Consider the following 5,000-nt stretch of genomic DNA (forward strand, 5'->3'; position numbering starts at 1 on the left):
ATTCAATCTGTTTCTGAAAGTCTTGCCACCTTAAATAACAGAGAGAGAGAGAGAGAGAGAGAGTGTGTGTGTGTGTGTGTGTGTGTATTTGAACACTTAATAAAATGATTAGTGGTTTCCCCTCCAGAGTTCAAAGCTCTGAGTGTAGAGGATGAATGTCTGTTTTCTGATGCAGAAACAGTGAGTGTTTGTTAGATCAGTGAAGGCTGGTCTGGTCAGTGTTGAGTTGTGTTTACTGGTTGTATTCCAGTTGGGGCGTTTGTTCTGTTCCTCAGGGCCCTGACACACCAAGCCAACCCTCGGCTGTCAGGCACCCTCAAGTTGCTAGTGAGTGTCGGAGGCCCACCACTGGCCATTACTTGTGTGGTGTATACTGTACTGTACTGTTGGCTCCAGTGGGCACTGGTCAGCATTGACCATGGTGAATTGCTGAACAGCAAACAGCACTCTGACAAAATGGTTAGACTTATTTTTCAACACTAGAACTCGTAGCAAATGTTGTATTCCTAGGAATGAGCATTGTGACTGTTTCCACCATGCAAACATCTGAGTTTTTGAAAATCACATTCCCAACATTAAAAGGACGACTCTGAAGTTGCTTTGATAACATAAAGCATGAGATACTCCTCTGCATTTCCAAGACTATTGCACTCTTTCTTAGATAACTGTGAACAAGTGCAACAGCCATGCATTTTATTTCACTCAAACATTTGTGAACTTCATGTGCTATAGAGAGCTGCTCCCTTTTGTGCAGGTGCATGAGGTCTGAGCATGTCGGCCACCAGCTGTAGTATTTGCATTATGTTCCAGTCTAAATTGTCACAGGAGATGAGAGATGATGATAAGCTGGTGGAAAGAGGTCCACAGTCAGCCACAGTTGTTCGAGTTCTTCAATGCTGGCCTGGTGTGTCTGGGCCCAATGACAAGTGCACCAAAGAGAGAAAGTCTTCTCTGTGACTCACACACACACTCACATGCACCCATGTTTGTCATTATGCTGTAAGAGCGCTGTACATGAAGATAACGTTATATGTTATCCTGTATATAAGCTTTGCAGCCCTCAGCGCAGTCAGGAGGTTTAATATGGCTTCAAATAATAAGCCTTTAATTATAGAAAACACTTCAGTCTGATGGACAAAACTAAGCTTTTCATTCAGTAAATGTCTAACAGAATAAGGCAAAGCACATTCAAATGGCTGGTCAGCATGTAGTTCCAGTTAGAGTTTTGAGTTTCTGGGGTTGTAAGTTAAATTTCAAGTCTGTGAGACTCAAGACTTGACTCAGACTTGCAACCCAGATATTCAGGCCTAGACTCAGACTCAAACCCCACAGACTCAACACTCAACTTGGACTCATACCACAGATATTTAGGACTTGACTCAGACACTCACCCCAGAGACTCAGGACTTGACTCAGAATTGCACTCCAGATACTTGGGACTTTGACTGAGACACTCACCCCAGATACTCAGGACTTGACTCAAACACTGACCCCAGAGACATGGGACTTGACTCAGACACTCACTCCAGATACTCAGGATGTAACTCAGACACTCACCCCAGAGACTCAGAATTTGTCTCAGACACTCACCCAGATACTCAGGACATGACTCAAACACTCACCCCAGAGACATGGGACTTGACTCAGACACTCATCCCAGAGACTCAGGACTGGACTCAGCCACTCAATCCAGATACACAGGAATTGATGCAGAGACTCACTCCAGATACACAGGACTTGGCTCAGGCACTGACCCCAGAGACTCAGGACTTGACTCAGCCACTCACTCCAGATACACAGGAATTGACACAGAGAATCACTCCAGATACACAGGACTTGACTCAGACACTGACCCCAGAGACTCAGGACTTGACTCAGACACTCACCCCAGAGACATGGGACTTGACTCAGCCACTCACTCCAGATACATAGGGATTGATGCAGACACTGACCCCAGAGACTCAAGACTTGATTCAGACACTGACCCCAGAGACTCAGAATTTGACTCAGACTTGCACCCAAGATACACAGGACTTGACTCAGCCACTCACCGCAGAGACATAGGACTTGACTCAGCCACTCACCCCAGAGACTCAGGACTTGACTCAGCCACTTACTCCAGATACACAGGAATTGACGCAGAGACTCACTCCAGATACACAGGACTTGACTCAGACACTGACCCCAGAGACTCAGGACATGACTCAGGCACTGACCCCAGAGACTCAGGACATGACTCAGGCACTGACCCCAGAGACTCAGGACATGACTCAGACACTGACCCCAGATACATAGGGATTGATGCAGACACTGACCCCAGAGACTCAGAATTTGACTCAGACACTCACCCCAGATACTTGGGACTTGACTCAGACACTCACCCCAGATACTCGGGACTTGACTCAAACACTCACCCCAGATACTTGGGACTTGACTCAGCCACTCACTCCAGATACATAGGGATTGATGCAGACACTGACCCCAGAGACTCAAGACTTGCTTCAGACACTGACCCCAGAGACTCAGAATTTGATTCAGACTTGCACCCAAGATACACAGGACTTGACTCAGACACTCACCCCAGAGACTCAGGACTTGACTCAAATGCTCACTCCAGAAACAAAGGACTTGACTCAGACTTGTACCTCAGATACTCAGGACTTGCCTCAGACACTCACCCCATATACTCGGGACTTGACTCAACACTCACTCCAGATACTCAGGACTTGACTCAGACTTGTACCCCAGATACATGGGACTTGACTCAGACTTACACCCCAGATACTCGGGACTTGACTCAGCCACTCACTCCAGATACACAGGAATTCACGCAGACACTCACCCCAGATACTCGGGACTTCATTCAGACACTGACCCCAGAGACTCAGGACTTGACTCAGCCACTCGCTCTGGATACTTAGGACTTGACTCAGACTTGTACCCCAGATACATGAGAATTGACTCAGACTTGCACCCCAGATACTCAGGACTTGCCTCAGACACTCACCCCAGATGCTCAAAACATGGCTCAGACACTCACCCCACATACTCGGGACTTGACTCAACACTCACTCCAGATACTCAGGACGTGCCTCAGACACTCACCCCAGATACTCAAAACTTGGCTGAGACACTTACTCCAGATACACAGGACTTGACTCAGCCATTCACTCCAGATGCTCAGGACTTGACTCAGCCACTCACTCCAGATACACAGGAATTGACGCAGACACCTACCCCAGAGACTCAGGACTCAACTCAGGCTTGAACCTCAGAGCTTCGAGGCTTGACTTAAGCCCCAGACACTTGAAACTTTTTCTCATACTTAAGATACTCGAGACTCTGACTCACACTCGCATCGCAAAGACTCGACTTGAACCCCAGAGACTTGAGAATCAACCATAATGCTAAAAAGCTAAAATTACCAGAGACTCAAGGCTCGATTTGGAGTTGTGCATCAAAGAATGAAGACTTGACTCAGACTCACCCCTCAGAGACTCAAGTCTTGACTCAAACACCAGAAACCCAAGACTTGGACTCTCTTGAAATCTCTTTCTTTCTCTCTGCCTCTCTCTCTCCCTCTTTTGCTCTTTTGCTCTCTTTCTCTCTCTCAGCACCTGCTGTTATTGTAATCTAGATGGTCTGAAAGAAAAATCAGGGCTGAAAGAGAAGATGAAAAGAAAAAGTGAGAGAGAGAAGGAGGAATAGAGAGGGCGATCAACATGGGATCATCCCCTGCTGACAGAATCCAGCTGAAAAAAAAACTACACAGGAATTTTTCCATCCAGAACAAAAACTCTCTCTCCCCTTTTTGCATCTCTTTCTCTCTCTGTCTTTCTCTCTCTTTCTTTTTCATTTTTCTGTCTCTCTCTCTATTCTCTTTCTGTCTCTGTATCTTCTTTTTCTTTCTCTCCCACTTCATCTCTCTCCTCTTTTTGTCTTACCCTTGCTTCTCTTTCTCTCTCTCTTTCTGTCCTTTTCTCTTCTCTTTCTGTTTTTTTCTCTCCTCTTTCTCTCTGTGTTTCTCTAACTTAAAAAAAGAGCCGAGTTGACGACAAGACTGTTGAGATTTGATTACATTCAGTGATGTAAGCATGTGAGGTCAGCACTGTTGGTCACTTAGTTCTCAATCAAAAATAGCACTAAAACTCATCACACATGTTCAGTAGAGCTCCATCACTCTGGCTCATCCCAGCAGTGTTCAGTAGAGCTCCATCGCTCCAACTCATCCCAAAGGTGTTCAGTAGAGCTCCATCGCTCCAACTCATCCCAAAGGTGTTCAGTAGAGCTCCATCACTCCGACGCATCCTAAAGGTGTGTAGTAGAGCTCCATCACTCCAACTCATCCCAAAGGTATTCAGTAGAGCTCCATCACTCTGATGCATCCCAGCAGTGTTCAGTAGAGCTAAATCACTCCAACTCATCCGAATGGTGTTCAGTAGAGCTCCATCGCTCCAATTCAATTCGATTCAATTCAAGTTTATTTCTATAATACTTTTTACAACAATTTTGTCATAAAGCAGCTTTATAGAAGTTTGAAAACATATAGTTATTACATAGATCCCCCAGTGAGCCAGCCAGACGGTGGCGAGGAAAAACTCCTTCAGTCTGGAGGAAGAAACCTTGGGAGGAGCCAAGACTCAGAAGGGGAGACCCGTCCTCCTCTGGTCAGACAGTGTTTACAGTTTAATAAGCTGAATACCAAATAGAAGCTGAGAGGATCTCTGTTTGAATACTGGATGGTAAAGCTTTATAAACTGCACTGGTAGAGGCGGTCACTGACTGAGGCAGTTTCTGACTGAGGCAGTCTCTGACTGAGTCTTCATGAACAGTGGGCGTGAGCTGAAACGGTCCCATCCTATCTCAATGCTGGTACATCTGGATGGCACAGTGATGTAACTGAGGGTGTTGCAGCCCAAATGAGCAGGAGAGCGGGTTGGTGATGGTGAGGAGGAGGCCCTGATGGTCAGTCTTCAGCGGGATGGGAGGGCAGTCATTAT

At 46.3% G+C, this 5,000-nt stretch overlaps 1 protein-coding gene across 2 annotated transcripts in view; it reads left to right on the forward strand.

The window, feature by feature from the left end:
* Window positions 1–5,000, forward strand: part of ntn2 (netrin 2) — a 64,307-nt gene that overhangs the window by 4,937 nt on the left and 54,370 nt on the right. The window lies entirely within an intron of this gene.

Source organism: Pygocentrus nattereri, chromosome 3, assembly GCF_015220715.1.
Source record: "Pygocentrus nattereri isolate fPygNat1 chromosome 3, fPygNat1.pri, whole genome shotgun sequence".
NCBI classification, from domain to species: domain Eukaryota; kingdom Metazoa; phylum Chordata; class Actinopteri; order Characiformes; family Serrasalmidae; genus Pygocentrus; species Pygocentrus nattereri.